Below are 23,993 nucleotides of genomic sequence, written 5' to 3' on the forward strand. Positions count from 1 at the left end.
AAGCGAGATGCCTTGGAAGATTTGGCAAGAAGACAGCTGAGAGCTGTGTGCAGCCCATCAATGCATCCTGATTCCATTTCTCATCTTATATTATACAGTGGAAGTGAGGCCCTTGACTTCCTCACAGAGGAGAGCAAGGCTCACAGGCGTGAGTGTGGATCACTTTGGCACTGCTTATCATTGCTGCCACTACTTACTGCTTCTAGTAAAATCCACAGCCTGGCAGTTGGTGTACCATCTCACAAGATGAGGTCTCACCTGTGAGCAGTATATGGCCAAGCTAACATTTCATTATCTTTTTTTTTTTTAAATAAATTTATTTATTTATTTATTTATTTATTTTTGGTTGCATTGGGTCTTCGTTGCTGCGTGCGGGCTTTCTCTAGTTGTGGCGCGCGGGGCCTTCTCTTCGTTGCGGTGCATGGGCTTCTCATTGTGGTGGCTTCTCTTGTTGCGGAGCATAGGCTCTAGGCGCGCGGGCTTCAGTAGTTGTGGCATGTGGGCTCAGTAGTTGTGGCTCGCAGGCTCTAGAGTACAGGCTCAGTAGTTATGGCACACGGGCTTACTTGCTCCACGGCATGTGGAAAACCTGTGTCCCCTGCATTGGAGGGCAGATTCTTAACCACTGCACCACCCGGGAAGTCCCCATTTCATTATCTTTGACATGGTAAATGTTAGGGACCTGAAATGCATCTGGGAAGCAACAGATGACTTAGACACCCATTCCTCCGTCAACTCACTGTTTATTCACTCTGGTTCATCCTAATACAGGGGGGAAAATCTAAAAGGCAACAACCAAACAAAAGAGATCCTCACTCTTCTCCTCACCCATTCTGTTGCACTTTTACAGAAGCCATCAGTGAAGCAGATGAGGGGCTAGAAGTATATTTTCTTGACTGCAAGAATACACTGAGATGTCTTCAGTGGTGGATTAGAGCGGTAGGCATGTGGCAATTTATTTTTTCTCCTAACTGCTATTCTTTTTCTAAAATTTTTAAAATGTGAAATATGGCATATGAACATAAACAGAGAGGTTTAAATCTGTAGGCAAAGAGTTTGTAAAACGTTGTTGGATACCCATTTACCACTACTCAGTCAAGGGATGAGCACCAGCATCTTAGGAGGTGTCCTTCCTAATCATGATGTCTGCCCCCCACGTTTGTAAAAGTTCTACCCTCTATCTTATGGTAGTGATTTTTTTCTTTATTGGAGTAAAATTGCTTTATAATGTTGTGTTAGTTTCTGCTGCACAATGAAGTGAATCAGCTATATGTGTACCTATCTCCCCTCCCTCTTGGACCTTCCTCCCCGCCTTCCCCCCAATCTAGATCATCACAGAGCACCAAGCTGAGCTCCCTGTGCTATACAGCAGGTTCCCACTAGCTATTTTACACATGGTAGTGTATTTATGTCAAACCTAATCTCCCAATTCGTCCCACCCTCCCCTACCTCCCCATGTCTACATGTCCATTCTCTACGTCTACATCTCTATTCGGGCCCTACAAATAGGTTCCTCTGTGCCATTTTTCTAGATTCCACATATATGCGTTAATATACCTATTTGTTTTTCTCCTTCTGGCTTACTTCACTCTGTATGACAGACTCTAGGTCCATCCACCTCTCTACAAATGACCCAGTATAGCTCCTTTTTATGGCTGAGTAACATTCCACTGTATATATGTACCACATCTTCTTTATCCATTCATCTATCGTTGGACATTTAGGTTGTTTCCATGTCCTGGCTATTGTAAATAGTGCTGCAAAGAACACTGGAGTACATGTGTCCTTTTGAATTATGGTTTTCTCAGGGTATATGCCCAGTAGTGGGATTGCTGGGTCATATGGTAGTTCTATTTTTTTAGTTCTTTAAGAAACCTCCATACTGTCCTCCATAGTAGCTGTATCAATTTACATTCCCACCAATAGTACAAAAGGGTTCCCTTTTCTCCACACCCTCTCTAGCATTTATTGGTTGTAGATTTTTTTGATGATGGCCATTCTGACCGGTGTGAGACGATACCTCATTGTAGTTTTGATTTGCATTCCTCTAATAATTAGTGATGTTGAGCATCTTTTCCTGTGCCTCTTGGCCATCTGTATGTCTTCTTTGATGAAATGTTTATTTAGGTCTTCCGCCCATTTTTTAACTGGGTTGTTTGTTTTCTTGATATTGAGCTCCATGAGCTGTTTGTATATTTCAGAGATTAATCCTTTGTCCATTGCTTCATTTGCAAACATTTTTTCCCATTCTGAGGGTTGTCTGCATGAATTTGCTTATATTCATTGTTTAACCATTTTTCTATACCTCCTGAGACAATATACTCTTTGTCTGTTTTAAAACTTTATATAAATGGACTCAAGCTGTACGTATTCTTTTGAATCCGACATCTTTTACACGACATAATGTTTTTAAGATTCATCTGTGATGTTGCATGTATCTGTAATTGATTTGTTTTTATTGCTATATTATATCTCATTACATAAATTCTCTATGACATATTGATCCATTCTATGATTGATGAATGTTTACATTGTTTCCAATTTGGGGCTATTCTCACCAAGAATAATATAAGTATCAGTGTTGTAATTTCCTAGTACATATGTGCACACACTTCTTTATGGTATATACTGAGAACAGAGATCGCTGGACAAACGGTTGTGTGTATCTTCAACTTTGATAGGTATGGAAAAATGTTTTAATATAACAAATATAGGATCGGAAAATATACTAAAAAGTTTTAACAGATGACCCATGCTTAATTTGGAGATGTATCACAAAAAGAAAAGTATTCACAAAGTCACTATGCCTATTTTACCTTGAAGCCAGTGGATTTCCTTTATTGTGATGATTCCCCTACCCCCTTATTCCAGGGGTTTAGGAATGGAAATGGCGGGGGGGGGGTATGAAATAGGACATGCACCTATGTTTGTTACTTAACCGAGAACATGTATTTTCCAGACAGGATGAAATTTTCTGTAATTTAGTAGAAAATAGCATTAGCCTTCCAGTACTCATTCTATACTGAAGGTTCTGGAAAAGAAATAAAGGCATTGAAAAACATGACAGGTGGGAAATGTTTGGGAAAAATGAGATGAGGGCATGTATTTTGGAGAAGAGATAACTCAGAAAAACATGATCCCAGCACTCCAGTCTCAGAAAGGTCTCAGCAGGGAAAAGCAAACAGAGATCTACATAGCAAGACTTTGAAAGAAATATATGCATTTATTTGACAAACATTGTATAGTGCTAAATAGGTGCCAGGCATTCTTCTAACCCCCTGAGTGGGGTCTCACGGAGGCAGATGTCTGATGACTTTTCCAGCAGGCTGCATAGACTGCCTTATTAGATGAGAACCTTTGTCTCTGGAGGTACAGGGGCTCAGAGAATGCTTCCTGAGCTGTGCAGAGTAATTCACACACAGGGCACAAGATCTGTTCTGCCCTTACTAACTTTGTGACAATGGGCAAGTAACTTAACATCTCTGGGTCTCATTTTTATCATCTATAAAAGGGGAAAGGATGGTTAATAATAGTTCCTTCCTCTTAGGGTTCTCGTGAAAACTCTGTACATGTGTGTGTATGCACATGTATATATATGTGTGTGTGTATAATACTTAGTATGATGCTTGACACAAAATATGTACTCAATATATCAGCTGTTCTGTTTGTTTTTGTCGTTATACGAGATGACCTCAAAGGTAACTTCTGATGTTTGTATTCTGTATTTCCACTGAAGTAGTGAGCAGAGCACAGATTTCCCTGACAAAGACTGTGATCTACTTTCCAGATGCTCCATTTATGAGCTGCGTGAGCTTAGGCAAGTTACAACCATTTTGAGCCTGTCCCCTCATTTGTAGAAGAATAGTCATAGCTCTGCTAAATAGTGGCTGGAGTGATCAATGGGGTAAGTGATGTAAAAAGTGTAGCCTGAGTCCTAAGAGCCAACTGGCCTGGGTGCTCTCCTTGCTCCTAGGCAAACTACCTAATTCCAATGAAATTCCACTTTATTTGGGTAAAATCAGGATAACAATACCTGCCACAGTTTAACACAGATAAAGTCCTTGGCATGGGCATGATCTGTAGTAAGGCCTCAAAGCCTTTCTTGGCTCCTGTTGACTTTTCTGTGAAATGGAGAAAGTGATGTCAGTCTTTTCTGACTCATAAGATTCTTGTGAGGATCCATTAAGATAGTGGATATAAAACTCCTTTTTTTAAACTATAAAGTGGCATAAAAATAAATTTTTAAATTAGCAAGAATCTAAATTAGTAAGCCCGGATTTATATTGCCTAGTTTTATTTTATAAAAATGACTACTAACAAATGCTCTTTTAACATTCAAGATCCTCCTAAACAGAATATTCACTTACTCATTCAACAGTTATTCAATGAGTATATTACATCAGAGTATTTTCCTAATAGAATTCCTTTTTAAAATTATTTTCATCTTGTCCAAAAGACGATTTTATGGCAATTACTGGAGAAAGATAGATATAAAAATAAATAAGGAAAGAAACTGGGATTAAGTAAAAATAAGGGCAAAAAATAAAATGACGCCAGAGGTAAGATTATTCCATGAGAACTAAGATATAATTCTATACTCTGATAAGATAGGCTATATGTTTTACTCACAGGAGACAATGCAAAGAGAAAAGCAATTTCTTACTGTTTTTCCAAGTGTCATCCGTTGACCCTGCATCAGAATAACCAGGGGTGCCTATTTCCTTTTCCCATCACCTGACCACCTGAATTTCCACACCTGCTCATTGTGTCTCTGAATATTTTACAAAAGCCCTAATGGCTATGTAAAGCTGTCCTGCTATTTGAAATTAAGGATGTGGGGAGTGGTATACACAGATACTCTTGGCAAAACTCTTTTGTAAAATAAGTTAGCAAAAGTGGTAAAAAAGTTAACAAGCAATATTCAGAATTCTTAAATTTCTTCTTAAGAAAGTGATTCATTCAAAACAAAAACAAAGGCCAAGGAATAAATATGGTCATTGCAATTCTGTCTACGGTTAAATTGAAACCAACCCACTTATGCAAAACATGGGGAAATAACTAGTTACAATATAGAATATCTTTTCTATTTGCTTACTCTGGAGACATAAAAAATGATAATCATGACTTTGCCAAACTAGCTCAGTTCCCTCAATGAAACTTGGAGGGTGGAATTCAAAATGATTGCATTGATGCAAAATATATAAACTGAAGACTAGAAAATAGAAATCAAAATATTATGTTTAATTATGGATGAGTTATGGGTGATTTTGTTTCACATTTTTAAAATTGTCTTTCATTTTGGTTTGGTTTGGCTGTGTGTGTGTGTGTGTGTGTGTGTGTGTGTTCTCTTTCACCCAAAATGGGGCAAGTTTATTAACTCCATCACCATTTATTATTAGAAAATTAAGAATCAAGCTTTAATTATTTCCAGTTTTCCCTTTCTGGACAAGGTTAAGGTGGGAATAAGCAGTGAGGGGAATAGGTAAACCTTATAACATCACTGAGAGAATCAAGAAAGACTTTGAAAATATAAATTTTCTTCAAGGAGAGTCACAACCCTCCACATCTCTTGGACTTTTTTAAAGCATGTTTCCTTGGCAGCTGCATTTATCAGCATATGTGAAAATATTATCCAGGGTGCATTCTGTATTTTCAGAAATGTGACATGATAACATCCCTTAAAGAAAGGGATTTGGTGGTGAACATCCATCCGTTTTCACTCATGGGACTCCCTGAGGCAAGACCTTCTGTGTCATGTCAACATTTTTTTTCCCTCTACCAGAAAAATTGGAAGATATAAGGAGAGATAGCATCTCAACATCTTGTCATCATTGCCTTCCTAACCCTTATTCCACCAACCTCCTTCCCCTGGTGCAGGCCAAAATGACAGGAGGAAACAATGTTGCTGTTACTGCCTTTTTAAAGGAAATAATGTCAAAGATAAACAATGTTTACAGATTTCACCCAAATGTTAGTCATAAAATTATCTTCCAATGCTTGGATATGTAATGAGGCATCTAATGCCAAGTTAATACTGTCAACAGAAACACCATCCAACTTTCTAAACTGTCTTCATCTGAACAAGGGGCAGCTCTCAGGATACAACGAAGGATAATCCCATAAAACAAGTCAAAGGACACATGTGCCTAGGTTTTATGCTGCTAGATCCTGATCTGTTTTCCTCCCAGTACAAGAGACCACAGAGTTCTTTGTGCCTTATGTATAAGGTGTTCCTCCTATTCTAGCAGGTGAAAACATGAACTAAACACCAGCCCTGTGTGGGTTGTGGATTGTTCCATCGACTCTCTTCTGGTGACTCTTTTCCCAGCCTTAGATTGTTTCTCACATACATAAATAGATCAATATTTGGCTGAGGATTCAAAGGGAACCCTCCATAGATATCCAGAGCTCTCTCTGCATGCAGTCTTTCCTCTTAGATTTTCTGCTCTGTAAATTCTAGTTGTCCTGGCCTCCCTAAATTCTGAATTCTGCCTCCTGAACTGAAGGAGTCCAGTGGGCTCTGATTGGGATCCTTCTTGCTATTCTGTGACCTCAACCCACTACCAGCAATGTTCTGGGGCTCGCTTTTGTTGCCCTTCTCAGAGGAATCACTGTTCTAGGCTGCGTGTTGTCCAATGTCTAAAAACCATTCTTTCATATATTTTGTTTGATTTTCTAAGTATTTAGGGCAGGAAAGTACATGGAGTTCCTGTTATTCTATCACGGGCAGAAGCATATTCTCCAATGCTTTTGATCCCACTAATTCTCAGAAAATGTGCACTGTCTTTTAATGTTACTTATTTTAATTTATGTAAATGTTTCTTATTTTAAACACAGAAACATGTTTTAAGATCTATTCACTCTGCAATACGAACATCTAAATCGTAACTTCTGAGCGCTGCATAATACTCCATTTGTCTATATTCTCCCTCAGTCATACAGTCCGTGGTTGCCTCCAACTTGATGCCACAACAACTAATGAAGCAACAAGCATCCTTCTACATGTGTTAATGTCTTTGGGATATATACTCAGAGGAGAAAATCCTGGGCCAAAATACATCATTCAACTGAGTAGTGCCAGATTGCTCTCCAGTCTGGCTGCCAACACATTCCTTCTATCAGTGCATGAGATATCCTGAATCTCAATGTTTCTGTCACACTTGGTATTATCTAGCTTTTAATTTTTGCCAGCATCTCACTCAGATCAGGCTACCATAACAAAATGCCATAGACTGTGTGGCTTAAACAACAGAAATTTATTTTCTCACAGTTCTGGAGACTAGACATCTAAGATCAAGGTATTAGCATGACCAATTTCCGGGAAGAACTTTCTTCCTGGCTGGTAGACAGCCACCTTCTTTCTGTGTCTTCATGTGGTGGGGGGAGAGAGAGCTAGCAAGCTCTCTGCTATCTCTTCTTATAAGAGCAATTATCCAATTATGAGGGCCCCACCCACATGACCTCATGCAAACCTAATCATCTCCCAAAGGCCTACCTCCAAAATCAACACAATGAGGGTTAGGCATATGAATTCGGAGGGGTGGGCATACCATTTAGCCCATAGCAGTTAGTTTCATAGGATAAAGTGATATCTCAGTTGTCATTTACCTGCAGTTTAACCTTATTGTGAAAGACCTAGCCAATGGAAGAAATATAACAAACTAAAGATTCGTGACCTTTAAATTTTGACAAGGAAAGATTATCCTTATTGTCTACCTAAAACCCTTCCCCCAAATCAACTCATAGCTATTAGCAGGAAAAAAAGGACGAAGTTTTAATTAAAGAAACTAATAACTTTCTTGAATACAACTATATTTACATATACATATATAGCACACGTATATATACTATTAAGTCAATATTAGGTATTCATACAGAATACATGTACATGCACACTATATATATATAAAATGCATGATAGGAAATAATTCAATTAATAGTGCAAGAAATAAATAAAATACTTAGAAACAATAATAATAATTATGCAATACTTAAAAATGACACTTTAGTGAGAATAATAAGAGAATGCTGGGTTAAATAGAGACAACTCTTGCTTTTGGATGGGAAGATGCAATACCGAAAATATGTCAGTTCTTCCCAAAGTAATAAAAAAATCTAATAACTTTCCAACTGAAATTGAAAGATTTTACTATAACCTGACACATTTATTCTAAAATTTATCTAGACAAAATACATTAAAAATTAAAAAATAGCAAAGAGGAACTTTCATTGACTCTAATCATGCCAGAAAAAAAGAGTGACAACAATTAAAATAATCTAGTATTAATACCAATTAGATGAATATGTGATTGAAGAGAATAATAGACCAGAAACTGACTAAAAACTAAGTAATTGTTTAGTATATAATAAAAGTAAGAAAAAGATGCATTATTCAACAAATTGAGCTTTAATAATTGATTTACAATTTAGGGGAAAATTAGTCTTATCTAACAACATATGGCAAATAAATTCCAGATGGATTATATATTTAAACATTTGAAAAGTAAAAATGACGAAGTACCAGGGAAAAAAATGTAGGCAAATAACAACTGGGGCTTTTAAAGCATAACACCAAAAGCACAAATTATTCTGGAAAAGACTAATATATTTAACCACGTAAACTTGGCAAACATCTGAATAAAAAGCACTAAATGAATCTGATATGCCCTCTCTGGCAGGACAAACTCTACCTGTTCTTCCTCCTACTGTCTTGAGAACCCCTAGTCTGCAAGATAAAGTCCAAACCACTCAAAATTACATTCAAGTCCTTTTTATTTTTTTTATAAATATTTTATTTATTTTTATCTTTGGCTGCGTTGGGTCTTCGTTGCTGCACACGGGCTTTCTCTAGTTGCGGCGAGCAGGGGCTACTCTTCGTTGGGGTGCGCGGGCTTCTCATTATGGTGGCTTCTCTTGTTGCGGAGCAGGGGCTCTAGGCGTGCGGGCTTCAGTAGTTGTGGCACATGGGCTCAGTAGTTGTGGCTTGCAGGCTCTAGAGCGCAGGCTCAGTAGTTGTGGTACACGGGTTTAATTGCTCTGCAGCACGTGGAATCCTCCCGGACCAGGGCTCGAACCCGTGTCTCCTGCACTGGCAGGCGGATTCTTAACCACTGCACCACCAGGGAAGCCCCTCAAGTCCTTTTACAACGTGACTTTAGCCAATACCCTCAGCCTCTTTTCCCTCTGTGCCATAGCATTCACCCTGGGTTATGGCATACCATTTACTCATTGAGTCCATTGATACCAACCTCTACTCCCAATCCCTTATCCTTCCCTGGTAAACTCCTACTCCTCCTTTAGCACTTAGTTCAAAAATCTCTCTCTTTGTTAATTCTCATCAAATCCTCACACCCATTCCCTCCCACAGGCTTGCCCTCTGGGCTCCCTCTTTTATTACAGTTATCATAATGTGTTTACATGCCAGTTTCTTTACTAGGCTGAGATCATGCTCTGTCTCTAAATTCTCATCCTGTTGCACAATAGACAAATGCCAGCATGCCTTGCTTGATGTTGTTGTTTTTCCTGAATGCTCATGCTATCTTCTGGATGTGGATTTGGGCAGAAGTTTTTAGACAGATGAAAAGCTTTAGAGAGATGAAAAGCTCTCTCATAGGCCCAAAGAGATGTGGAGATTTGTTCAACATAACATGGAGACCCAGATCACCAGTTGTGCATGTATAACCCAGTACATTTTCTACGAGCACAGTTTTTAAAATCTCATTTGTCCTAGAAGAGAGTTGGATGTTGGCTAGCAAGAGGTGAAAAGGAGCCGTGGAATTGGAAGGAAAATGTCTTTGAGCATAGCCCTGAATAGGTCACCATAGATTTTGTTGGTGACGTGGGGTACTGAAGCATCCAGTTATGGATTTTATACATTTCTGGGCACGAGAATTAAGTCCTGTTGCCCAAGGCAGTGTGTGGGCTTCTTATTGCAGTGGCTTCTCTTGCTGCAGAGCACAGGCTCTAGGCACACAGGCTTCAGTAGCTGTGGCTCGTGGGCTCTAGAGCGCAGGCTCGGTAGTTGTGGCGCACGGGCTTAATTGCTCCGCGGCATATGGGATCTCCCAGGACCAGGGCTCGAACCCGTGTCCCCCTCAACGGCAGGCAGATTCTTAACCACTGGGCCACCAGGGAAGCCCAGTCCATGTTCTTCTTACAAAGCCATATGCCCTGACTTAGGGTTATACTCTTCCAGAGGAAGGGGGAAGGGGCTGCCTTTTTCTCTGGACAAAGGTGCCACCTGCTAACCAAGCCTTATTCTTGAGGGGGTGTGGTCTACTCAGTGAGGGTGTGGTCCAGTCAGAGGGGGTGGAAGAGGAGAGAGCTATCTTTTTTTTTTTTTTTTAATTTTGCAAAAAAGGGTCTTAGCCCTGACAAAAGGCATAAATCAGCATAAAAGAGCATGAAAGCTGGACAGAGACAGAGAGACAGAAACCCCCAAGAGGTGACTACCCATATCTCTTCCTAACTCCATGTTCAGTGACCAGGTTAGTAGCTAGATACTGGCGTAGAAGTTTTTACGTCACAGAAATAGGCAAATGCTACAAATCAGGGCTTCCCCTCCTACCCCTTGGAGAGCTCATCTTAAATATTTACCTCTATTGGATTAAAAGCAAGCTTTAAGAGGAAGATAGGAGCTAAAATTTATTACGCACCTTTGGTGTGATCCTTGGCACCCATGCAACCTTGTGATATAGTTATTGCTACCCAACTTTGTAGGGTAAGTAGCTGAGAGTCTTAGAGATGTTAAATTATTTGCTCAAGGTACCCATCCAGCTAGAAAGAGGCAGAATCTGAACTCGAACCCAGCTTTGTCTGGTTGACTCCAAAGCCCATGATCTTTCCACCGTACTATGCGGTTTTGCAAAAATCCAAACTCTGTGATTTTCAGATGTTTCACCAACGGACTTGCTTATCACATTAATTCTCCTTAGCATTTGTATTTCCTTCAGTGACATTCAGGCATTTGCAAGGCCACTGCAGCACTTCCAGTACATTCATTAGACTTGCTCCCACAGCTCCAAAGACAGCCTCCCCATAAGATCCTTTTTCAAAGAAACCATCCCAGAGTCAAGCATGTCGGAGTTCAGTAAGCACTCTGCATTTCTGACATTGAGAAGATATATTACTATACTCCAGTGACTGCAATGTTTAGAACAGCTTTGGAAGAGTATTATATCAATTATATTATCCCTCTGGGAGCCCTATTAACATTAAAATGTCTTATGAGACTAGCTAAAGACTCAAGCAAAGAAAACCTCTCTGACAAAGGCTCCCTCATATTTTATAGTTGTTAAGAAAAAAAATCCACCTTGCCTCTCCCTTTGCACAGGACACTGGGATATATGACTCTTCTTGAACTATTTTAAGCAAGTTATCTTAGAAAAGGAGGGCCCATCTCAGAATAAGTTACCTCAAACCAAAAGCCATGCTGTGTGGGAGGTGATGTGGAGATAGCATGGATCAGAATCACACATACCTCAGTTCAGACTCTGGCTAGACTACTTACGATATCAACAAAACAATAACAATCATTATAATTTACTGAGCAACTATTCTGGGCAGGGGCTTTATGCAGTCTATTTAATTTAGTTTCCATATCAACAGTGCAATGTGAGTATTATTCTTACTTTAAACACGGGGAAACCAAAGCTGAAAGGCTAAGTAAACTCAGTCAACTCAGTTCGTGTGGTAGGCAGCTTATGAAATGACTCTCAATGACCCCTACCTACAGGTATTCACATCCTTGTGTAGTCTCCTCCCCTTATGGATGGGCTGGATCTGGTGATTTTCTACTAGTAAATAAAATACAGCAAGTGAGATGGGTTGCCGCTTTCACAATTAAATTATAAGAGACTGGCTTCCATCTTGCTCATGCCCTCTCTTTCACTTGTTCATTTTGTTGGAGCCAGTTACCACGTTGTGAGCTGCACTAGGGAGAGATTCATGTGGCAAAGGACAGAGGGCAGCCTCTGGCCAACAGCCAGGTCCACAGTCCAACATTCCATAAGGAACTAAATCCTGCCAACAACTACTGAGTGACTGTGGAAGTGAATCTCACCTCAGTTGAAGCTCGAGATGACTATTGCCCCGGCAGCACCTTGTTTGCAATCTTGTGACAGACTCTGAGCCAGAAGACCCAGCTAAACCCTGCCCAGATTCCTGACCCACAGAAACTGTGGGCTAATAAATGTGTTATTTTAAGCTGCTAAGTTTTGAGGTAATTTGTTACACAGCAATAGATAACTAATACAGGTGGTAAGAAACAGAAATGAAGGTAAGAAGCAGCTTCAAAGAACAAGCTCCTTCTTCTTGGTTAACTAATTCCTTAAAAGCCACAATGACCCTGGGCAAATTACCTAGGCTCTCCGAAACTCCTTCAGTAAAAGAATAAAATAAGGATGACGTCCATATCACAGCGTTATAGAGATAATAGATGCAATGCCTTTGGCTTATCTGTCAGTTAAAATATGAAAAAGGAGAAAATAATGAAAGGTTACCACGGGAGAATGTCTTAATAATGCCAGGCAGTATATGATGGCGGGGAGCTTGAATAACAAAGTAGTTACAACATAGATTTTGCAGGTTGGCATCCAGGGAAGCACAAATTTTGGAAGCACAGTAGTTACACAACCTGGGTCCAGTCATTTCACATCTCTGATATGTTTCTCATGGGTGCAGTGACAATAATGCATACCTCACAGGAGGGTTCTGAGGATTAAATGAGATCATGTGTGTGGAATAACTGGGATAAGACTTGGCATATAATAGACATTCAATAGATTCTAGCCATTTTTATATTATTTTTCTAGTTAGTATTATTTTTACTAACAATGACGGCATTTCAGGGACCTGTTACAGGTGAGTAAAAAGTTTCTAAATTGAGGCCTTTTCAGTAACCCACATCATATTTTGCAGTTCCTCTCTACTCCTTAAAAGCATCAGATAAATCCAAACATACACACTTTGATTCTCCATTTCAACCTCTTTTCCCCTCTCTATTTATCAGATCTTACAGCAGGGCTTCTCCACTAGTAGTTATGCCCTAAAAGAACAATGAAAACAGAGAAAGCCTCCATCTAAATTATGTGTTTGATTTCCTACTCAGGGAGTCTTCTGAGGGATTAATCATCAGACATCTGGGCTACTGCAAATACCTACAGCCACTTTCGATGCCTGTATAGAAAATATGTGTGGAACGTAGTAGGCTCTCACAACGACCCACTTAATATCTTTGAGAGTAAAAGCAGAAACCATACCCATCTTGTTTATTTTCAGGCCCCCAATGTCTAGCAAAAGTCCCAGCTTAGGGTAGGTATTCAATCAACATTTGCTGAATTAATGAAAGAACTGAACAAACATGGTGGCTTTTTACCCTCCCTAGACAATCATTGTTTGGTTTTCTAAAAATCACTGTGCTCATCAAAAATTTTCATGAATAGATTTTGTTGATACACTAGATGAATGCAGCAATTTCACTTCCTTTTTTTCCTATTGTCTACTCTACATCCTGACAAATCTGGCTGAAAAACAGAATTTCCCTCCCATATACAGACTCAGTATCCACTCAGTTCCCTATGAAATGAAATAAAAGAAAACAAAAAAGTGAACTGCAATAACAGCAATTATGTATATTTTGTTGAGCTAAATGTGGGCGTTTACTTAGAAACTAAAGCCACTCCAGACGGTGTTAGCCAAGATTCATTTCTGCAGCCATAAAGGACTACCTCACTGAAGGCCTGTTTGTTTTTAAACCTTAAAGATAATTTGGATATATTTAAAAATGTAGTATGTCATATAGTTAATCTGACACAAAATAGCCCTATGAGCTTATATAAATCACGTAATCCTCTAGCCTCAAAGAAGTTGATGAGAAAACTCATTGATACTGAATTGTACATACTACCCATTGATTTCCCTTAGACCAGTAATCAAAATTATCAAACATGTAGACCAAAACAGTTTGCAGAGATGATATAGGAATGGTTATTTTATAAAGGTCACAGATTTACTTATTCTCTCAGTTTTTTATGCATTCGTTCAGTGGGACTGGGGCACTCAGGAGTTAAAGAAAGAGAGAAAAAATTTATTCAGTTAGAAAGATCAGCAAGATGTGAACCACATTTTAGAATTAGAAACAGCAGTTATATTAAAGGAAAAAAAAGAAAACCCTAGACTTAGAATTTAAAGTAAGTGTGTGTGTGTGTGTGTGTGTGTGTGTGTGTGTGTGTGTGCCTCCTCTAACTGGCTGAATAAACTTCAACAAATCACTTTACTTCTAAGAGCCTCAATTTCATTATCTGTAAAATGGACAAAATCATCCTGACCTCACTCTGGCCCTGTTTTAAGGTTTAAAGGAAACATTGCACATCAAAGTGCCTAGCATAGCTCCGGGCAGATAGCAGGCATGCATTGAAAGTTTGTTAAATCTCAGTAAGAATGGGAATGGCTAGCCGCAAATGAAGTCTAATTAGAAAATAATTACATAATCCAAACATTTGAATGATTAATAGTGAAAATAAAATTTTTTTTTCCTCCTACTCCATTTTCTATTTAACATTGAGCATACTGTCACAATTAAGGTCCAGAACTTTGTGAAAGTGACTGCCATAAAAACATAGAGCTGGATTTATTAAAAAATAATAATAATAAACAGTTATCGCATTCAAAATGTTCATGTATTTAACTCCAATTCTATGGATTTTGCTAATAAAAACATATTAAAAATGTATGTACACTCCTTCAAGAGCAGTTTTAAATTTTCAGATTACTTTTATGTCCTCCATTGTTGGACCACCTAGCCTCAGCACACTCAGATAAATGACAGGTTTACAATAATTTTGCAGGTCCTTCTGAATACTATTTTTCACCCGCAAAGAAAAGTTGATCCTTATTTCATAGAAGACAGGGCAGCCACAGGCTACAGAGGTGAAGGCGTTCTGCTGGGACCTGCCTCATTCAGAGCGCAAGTCTCTCCTGTGAGTTCCTCTTGCTCTAGTGACTCCATAAACATTGTTGTGCCATGTAGGTCTGTCTAAGGACTCTATTCTTCTCTCTCTCCCATATGGTTTTAACAATGTCTTATATGCTTATGTATTCCAAATCACCATCCCAGTTCTGTCATCCCTCCAGCGCTTCCAGTACAAAGATATGATAGACACTTGTGCCACCATGTTCCACTGTGTCCTAAACTAGATAACCTTTCCTTCACTAAACCTGGTTGTCTCTCTCCAAGAATGACACCATCGTCCACCCAGGGAACATGGGCCAGAAAACTGGGATTGTACTTAAACTCATCTTTCACCTTCCCCATCTCTTACATCCAAGGCTTACTGATCTTTTCTTCTAAATCTTCATGAATTAGACCCATTATCTCCTTGTCTGGTATCTATCACTGACCTGAAGCTCTGAGCTTCAGGCTCATAGCATCTTTTACCTACCCTATTGTAGCACTTTCCTAAAAGGTCTTCTTTCCTCTAGGCTTGCCCTGCTCCAATCTGTTCTTCACCACATGGCAGCCATACTGATATTCCTAAAAGGCAAGTCCGACTATGTCGTTCCACTACCTAAAATCACTCTAAATTACCTGCGAGGTTGGAGGCATTGTAACTTGGCATCTTATACCTTATATGTATTCCTACTAGATTCTCTCGCCTTGGCTTCTATCAATCCCACTCTCCTCATTATAGCAATAATGAAGTTATACTAAATTCCTTAGAAGAGCTTTCTCTGCAATTCTTGCCACTTCACAACCATGTGTCATTTTGCCTGATGTTCCTGTAAATAGAAAATCTTTTCTTCTCCTAGTAGTCCTTTAAGATTCAACTCTTCCTTCAGGAAGCCTTCAATGAACCCCCAGACTTTTGCAACATTACATGAGCGCCTCCATTCTGGAACTAGTTAGTAAGATTTAACTTTCCTTCTATACTAGTCTGAGATCCTTTTTAGAGCAGAGAACTAAGCAGCATAATGTGATCTTTAAGAATATGGGCTCTGAATTCAGAAGCATGGAGTTGGAATCCTGTCTCTACTAAGTATTAAGCTGCTTGACAAACTACCTAAACTCTTGGAGCCCCACTTTCTTTAAGAGGTGATAATAACACTGAACTCAATAAATAATTAAAAGAATTAAGTGAGCTGAGACCCAAAGGATGAGAAAGAGTTGGCCATGCAAAGACTTAGAGAATGCACATTTCAGGGAGAGAGACTAGCAAGTACAAAGGCCCAGCTGAGGAATCACGGGGCACTGAAGAATTTACAGCCATCAGCCCCATCCCTCCTCCAACATTCACTCAGCCTAGGATTATAGTTTCTAAGGAAAAACAGCGAAAGCCCCAGAATTAAGACACGGTGCTTCGCAGAATTTTATTAATTGGAATCTGCTTCATTTCTCCTGCCCCATTTGGATTCTTTCCAGACTCTACTATCACACTGAAGCTTTGGGTGAAACTTAGAAGCCCTCAAAAGTAGTGAAAGGGCTGCATTGGCAGGGCCCCAAAGGATGAACATAAATGCTGAGTGCAGCACTCTGGCAAGGGAACTTTGATGAGGGCATAATCCAAAATGGCAAGCCTTTGGATAAACATTGCAAAGCACATACATTCAGGGAAACTTGACAGCAGGTTTATTTCAGCATGAGATGCATTTGCCAAATGAACAGAGACGCAGAGATTTCAATGGTTTTAAAAATCATTTTTGCTTTATAGCAAAGAAATAAAATGATTTATGAGTTTGTCAGAGAACGGATATGCCTTTTGAAAAAAATCCTCCTGATTCCAAAGTTTCATGAATTGCAAATGAAATAGCGAGTGATGTATATGCACGTGTGTGTGTGTGTGTGTGTGTGTGTGTGTGTGGGTGCACGTGTGTATGCACATATGCGTCTTAGTGCTTGTCCTCTCTTTTCTTTGCCTCCGTGGTTTGGAAGCCAGCTCCACTGTGTGCCTTCACTGACGCTGCGAGCAAATTGTAATTATAATGCCAAACAGTCATTTCCAAGACAAACCAAATCTGTGTTCCATTAAAGTCATGCAATAGTTAAACATTATTTTTTTACTCCCAACCCTAATAAAAAACAGGTTCCCCATTCAATCTGATGCTCCAGAAGTCAGAGGATTCCACATGGTCCCTTCCGTGATATTTGGAAATAGATTTTGATGGTGTCCCAGGCATATCAGCAGGAGGTCAGTTTAACTTATGGTTTATCATGTTCACTGTGGTTTGGACAGCGGCTGTATGGAAGTCCTGAAATGGTAATCGATTTCCTCCCTGAGATGCTAAGCCTGCCTGCCAAATACTAAACATGTTCCCTCAGTGTGTCATTTCGAGATATTAGATGGAATCACAGAAATGAGAGTGATACCTTCTGTGGAACTAGAGATGAGGAAATGCTGCTCTCCAGGAGTTGTCCCAAGAGGAAAACATAACACTTGAGTTTTTCTGTTCATCAGTTTTCAAGAATGATTCTGATGATATATTTTTGCAAAACTGTCTTTGAAATGAAATCTTCCTCTATAATTCACCAATTACTGCATCCCAATGCCCTAAATTTAAGTGCATTCAGAATGTATCTTAACAGTAAAAGTAACTCTTTAAAGAATGTTGGATAAAAAAGAAAGTTCTAACATCCACCAGTAACCATTTACCTCCTATGGAAAGTCTAGCTTACACGCACTTTCTGCTTGCTCTTTAACATTTTGCAACCATGCTGAAAATTACCAAGACATTTAAAATTCCAATTTAAAAAGATGTAATCTTTCAGCTAGTTCTTTACTCAGCAGATCCATGTTATACCTCTAGAGTGGGGGATCTTGCTCTGTTTGGGCTTCTAAAGACTCCCCTAATTTCCTAACAAGCACAGCTATGTATTATATTTAAACAGTGGGTTTCAAGTTCTGTGAGTGACTCACATAATGACACACATATTACATTGTAACCCAGTATACACAAAAACTTATAATTCATGGAGCAATACTTACCCCTACTACCTACCCTACACTCTAATATTTTATTTTATTTTGTTTCATTTCTTTTTTTTTCTTTCTTTTCTTCTCTACTCTGCTCCACTCTACTCCATTCCATTCCATGTTTTAAATGCCAGTCACAACTCCTCAAATCAATTTTCCTATACATCAATGGGACAGGGCCTGCAGTTTCAAAAACATTAATTCACCAATTTAAAGGAATGTTTTTCCCCCCTCCTCGTCCTTCAATATTTTACCTCCCAGTTTTAACGATTTTGTAGCATAAGGATCTTCAGGATATCCAAGTTATCATGTTGACTCTTAACATTTACAAGTTTCTTTATACTCATGACTAAAATGAGGATAAAGATAAGTAGTGCTGATAACACAGGATTGTTATAGGAATTAAATGAAATCATGTACATAAAGCACTTATGTCAGCCCCTGGCACATAGGATGTTCCCAATAAGTGGTAATGAACCCCTATGGCAGACTCCCATATCCAATCTCACCCTTTTTGCCCCTCAGAAATATCTCTAGATATGAGAAAAAGAGGGGGAAATTAGTAGAATAAGCCTTCTAGGTCTCCAATTGATAGTTTCTACTGATTAATATTCTCAGTTGTTTTGTACTCCATATGGTGTATGGGCCAATCACTATCAGAAACCACAGAGCTCCCTTCACCATTCTAAACTGAGAGAAGTTTGACCAGTTATTTATTAAAGGGTTCTAATAAATAGCCAAAAGCTGTGCTTTTGAGATACTTAAATTCACCCCTAGCCCCCATAAGGAGCAAGCCCCTGCTGTGTGAGGGTCCTCTCTTGTCTCTACCTCTCTCCTCTCTGACTTCCATCTTCCCCTTCGTGAACTTCTCTGAATATTGCTTCTTCCAACCCCCTTTACTTAGAATGTGATGAAGGGGTTCCTATCCCCTATGGTCCCTCCTTATGTCTTTCAAACTCTGCAATTCTTCCTTTGGCAATTCAGTTTCTACTTGATCTACAGATGAACAGAGGACAGTGATTGGTTGTAAGGGATGTTTTCATTCCAGTCCTTGGCTGCTTGTCTCCTAATTCCCTGATATCAAATATAACATGTAACTGTGAGGATTGAGTTCCTTCTATAATATAAACCACTTGTCTAGTTGACACTTGCCTTGGATAGTCCTATTTATTCTTTAAGAAATTATGATCCTAGCCTTAGGATGCTAAAGGCCAATCTGCCCCTTTGATTCCCTGAGCTGCACTGGAAGAGCAGCAATGTTAATGAACATGCCTCTGCCTCTGCCATCCAGATAAATGACATCATACCAAAAGAATTTCCCTGTGGCTTCTTGGTGCCTCCCAGGAGGATTGAAAGTTTCTTATCATGACTTCCAAGGCATTTTATGATTTGGCTCCTACCTAACTCTCCCTCCTTATCTTCTGCCATGATCTGTCTCCTCACCTACCATTTATTCTTTCTGTCTTCTATCTCTGCCATACAGAATGATTTACCAGTCTTCCAATTTGCTGGACTTTCTGGTCTCTGCACATTTGTCTAGGCTGCCCTCCTGTATGGAACTCTCTCCACTCCACTCTACACACTTCATCTGATTAATATTCCTCAACATTCAGCCCCTATCTTACCTCTTCCATCCCTGACTCCCCAGGCAGTGTTAGGTCTCCCATATCATGCCATGAACTTCTCTTTACTATAGCTCGCACCACCCAGTACTATAACTAGCTGTCTCTCCCAATACCATAAGCTTCTTTTCATTTCTAAAATCTCAGAAATGAAGGCAGAATGGGTATTTAGTGAGTGTTGTTTGGGGATTTTAGCTAACTTATTAATTAATCTCAAGTCTAGCCTCTTGTGCTACGAGGCTGAATCACTTCAATTGTCTAGAACCACAAGGGTGTGAAGGAATGTCCTTTTCCTCCTCTACCCCATGAAACTTGCTTGGTCTTCCTCTGCCTAAGAGTCAGCCTCCTGTCCCATCAATAGAGGCTTCTCTTGGTGACATTCTATGGGTTGCTTCACTGTGGTTTGAATTTGGATGGATACGGTTGTATGTGTGTGTTTGTGTATGTGTGTTTGACACTGCAGTTTGAAACAGTCAGTATCTCATCTTCTATTTGCTTTTAGATTCCTCAGCTTGAGCCCATGTCCAAAAAGTTAGCTTATTGCCTCCTGAATTATTTATTGACATTTGAGGCAATGGAATGTGGTCCAGATGGGGATTTCTATCTAATGGGGAAAGTGCTTCCTCACAAACTTGATCAGAGTTCCAAAACTGGGGACTGAGGAGGGTGCAGAATTCTTCAGCTGTCAAAGAGCTTGGCTCACCATCAGTCAACAAGTGGGGTCGGACTCTCAGACGACATATCCATTCACCAGTCACTGAGTCCAACACATTCTCTTTCTGCCATGTCCTATACCAGGCACCATGCAGCAAGGATGGTCAGATACAGGTCTTGCCATCCAAGGGCTCAAAATCTGTTAAGTGAAGACCAGTAAACAGATCACTGGGATGGAGTGTGATAGAGATATATATAAAAGTAGGGAAGACAGAATAGAGAGTCAATGAAAAAGGTATAACAAGACCTAATGAAGGGATAATAGAATTCATCAGGTCAATAAAGAAGTAAATACTTTTCCAGATGTGTCATGTGAAAATGACTTGGGAATGCCCCAAATTGATGAGGACCCAGAGTTTTGTCTCCATTGCTTTGATCGTCACTTGAAGCCAGACTGCTTGGTGCACTCTGGGGAATCAGAGAGGAGAGCTGAGCAGGTAGCAAAGGAAGGAGTCAGCATGAAGGCATGAGTAGAAATCTAAGGAAGACAGCGCCACTTGGGAAACTTCCTTCTTCACCCTACAGGCTGCATGTTGAAGCAGGATGCAGGTAGCTAAGTAGAATTCAACCACAGTATTCTGAAGCAGTAGCTAGAAACCATCCCCTATCACTCTATATCCCCTGGTCTTCCTACTTTTGTGACAGGAAAAGTGGCAAAAAGGGTGGTGAAGATATAAATAAGATGACTCCAAACGTTGCTGCCATGTAGACACTCTACAGTGAGATCACCAGCTGACTTTAGGACCTATTTTGTGATGCTTAAGGGGAATCTTCAAAAGCTGAAAAGTCAAGATGGAATACTTTATGTTCTTGATAGCGGCGAATCTGTCCAACACTTTTCCTAATATTGTCATTATTCTTTTTTTTTAATTTTTATTTTATGTCACATTAATTTCAGGTGTACAGCAAAGTGACTTAGTTATACATATACATATACCTATTCTTTTTCAGATTCTTTTTCCCATATAGGTTATTACAAAGTACTGAGTAGAGTTCTCTGTGCTATATAGTAGGTCCTTGTTGATTGTCTATTTCATATATAGTAGTGTGTATATGTTAATCCCAAACTCTTAATTTATCCCTTCCCCTCACCTTTCCCCTTTGGTAACCATAAGTATGTTTTCTAAGTCTGTGAGTCTGTTTCTGTTTTGTAAATAAGTTCACTTGTATATTTTAGATTCCACAAATAAGTGATATCAACTGGTATTTGTCTTCCTCTATCTGACTTACTTCACTTAATATGATAATCTCTAGGTCCATCCATGTTGCTGCAAATGACATTATTTCATTCTTTGTTTATGGCTGAGTAATAGTTCATTGTGTATACATACCACATCTTCTTTATCCATTCTTCTGTCAATGGACATTTAGGTTGCTTCCATGTCTTGGCTGTTGTAAATAGTGCTGCAATGAACACTGGGGGTGCATGTATCTTTTCAAAGAATGGTTTTCCCCAGATATATGCTCAGGAGTGGGACTCCTGCATTATACGGTAGCTCTATTTTTAGTTTCTTAAGGAACCTCCATACTGTTCTCCATAGTGGCTGTACCAATTTACATTCCCACCAACAGTGTAGAGGGTTCCCTTTTCTCCACACCCTCTCCAGCATTTATTGTTTGTAGGATTTTGGTGATGGTCATTCCGACTGGTGTGAAATGATACTTCACTGTAGTTTTGATTTGGGTTTCTCTAATAATTAGTGATGTTGAGCATTTTTCATATACTTTTTGGCCATCTGTATGTCTTTGGAGAAATGTCTATTTAGATCTTCTGCCCATTTTTTGATTGGGTTGTTTGGTTTTCTGATATTGAGCTGCATGAGCTGTTTGTATATTTTGTAGAGTAATCCCTTATTGGTCACATTGTTTGCAAATATTTTCTCCCATTCTGTGAGTTATCTTTTTGTTTTGTTTATGGTTTCCTTTGCTGTGCAAAAGCTTTTCAGTTTAATTAGGTCCCATTTGTTTTTTTTTGTTTTTTGTTTTTTTCATTACTCTAGAAGGTGGATCCAAAAAGATACTGCTGCGATTTATGTCAAAAGATACTGCTGCGATTTATGCCTATGCTTTCCTTTAAGAGTTTTACAGTATCCAGTCTTAAATTTAGGTATTTAATCCATTTTGAGTTTATTTTTGTGTATGGTATTAGAGAATGTTCTAATTTCATTCTTTTATATGTATCTGTCCAGTTTTCCCAGCACTACTTATTGAAGAGACTGTCTTTTCTCCACTGTATATTCTTGCCTCCTTTGTCATAGATTAATTGACCATAAGTGTGTGGGTTTATTTCTAGTTCTCTAGCCTGTTGCATTGATCTACATGTCTCTTTTTGTGCTGGTACCATACTGTATTGATTACTGTAGCTTTGACTCTGAAGTCAGGGAGCGTGATTTCTCCACTTTCATTCTTCTTGCTCAAGATTGTTTTGGCTATTTGAAGTCTTTTGTGTTTCCCATACAAATTTTAAAATTATTTGTTTTAGTTCTGTGAAATATGCCATTGGTATTTTGACAGGGACTGCACTGGATCTGTAGATTATCTTGGGTAGTATGGTCATTTTAACAATATTGATTCTTCCAATCCAAGAACACAACATATCTTTCCATCTGTTTGTGTCATCTTCAGTTTCTTTCACCAGCATCTTATAGTTTTCCAAGTACAGGTCTTTTGCTTCTTTAGGTAGGTTTATTCCTTTTTTTTTTTTTTTAACATCTTTATTGGGGTATAATTGCTTTACAATGGTGTGTTAGTTTCTGCTTTATAACAGAGTGAGTCAGTTATACATATATATATGTTCCCATATCCCTTCCCCCTAGGTATTTTATTCTTTTTGATGTGATGGTAAATGGGATTGTTTCCTTAATTTCTCTTTCTGATCTTTCATTGTCAGTGTATAGAAAGGCAACATATTTCTGTGTATTAATTTTTTATCCTGCAACTTAACAAAAGTTATTGATGAGCTCTAATAGTTTTCTGGTAGCATCTATAGGATTTTCTATGTATAGTATCATGGCATCTGCAAATAGTGACAGTTTTACCTCTTCTTTTCCAATCTGGATTCCTTTTATTTCTTTTTTTTCCCTGATTGACATGGCTAGGACTTCCAAAACTATGTTGGATAAAAGTGGCAAGAGTGGACAACCTTGTCTTATTCCTGACCTTAGAGGGAATGCTTTCAGCTTTTCACTGATGAGTGTAATGTTAGCTGTGGGTTTGTCCTGTATGGCCTTTATTATGTTGAGGTAGAGTCCCTCTATGCCCACTTTCTGGAGAGTTTTTATCACAAATGAGTGTTGAAGTTTTTCAAAAGCCTTTCCTGCATCTATTGAGATGGTCATATGATTTTTATTCTTCAATCTGTTAATGTGGTGTATCACACTGAATGATTCGTGGATATTGAAAAATCCTTGCATCCCTGGGATAAATCCCACTTGGTCCTGATGTACAATCCTTTTAGCATATTGTTGGATTTGGTTTGCTAGTATTTTGTTGAGGATTTTTAGCTCTGTTAACCAGTGATATTGACCTGTAATTTTCTTTTTCTCTGTTATATCTGTCTGGTCTTAGTATCAGGGTGATGGTGGCCTCATAGAATGAGTTTGGGAGTGTTCCTTCCTCTGCAATTTTTTGAAATAGTTTCAGAAGTACAGGTGTTAACTCTTCTCTAAATGTTTGAAAGAAGTCATCTGTG

The sequence above is a fragment of the Lipotes vexillifer genome, unplaced genomic scaffold (genome assembly GCF_000442215.2).
Source record: "Lipotes vexillifer unplaced genomic scaffold, Lipotes_vexillifer_v1.1 scaffold765, whole genome shotgun sequence".
Lineage (NCBI taxonomy): Eukaryota > Metazoa > Chordata > Mammalia > Artiodactyla > Lipotidae > Lipotes > Lipotes vexillifer.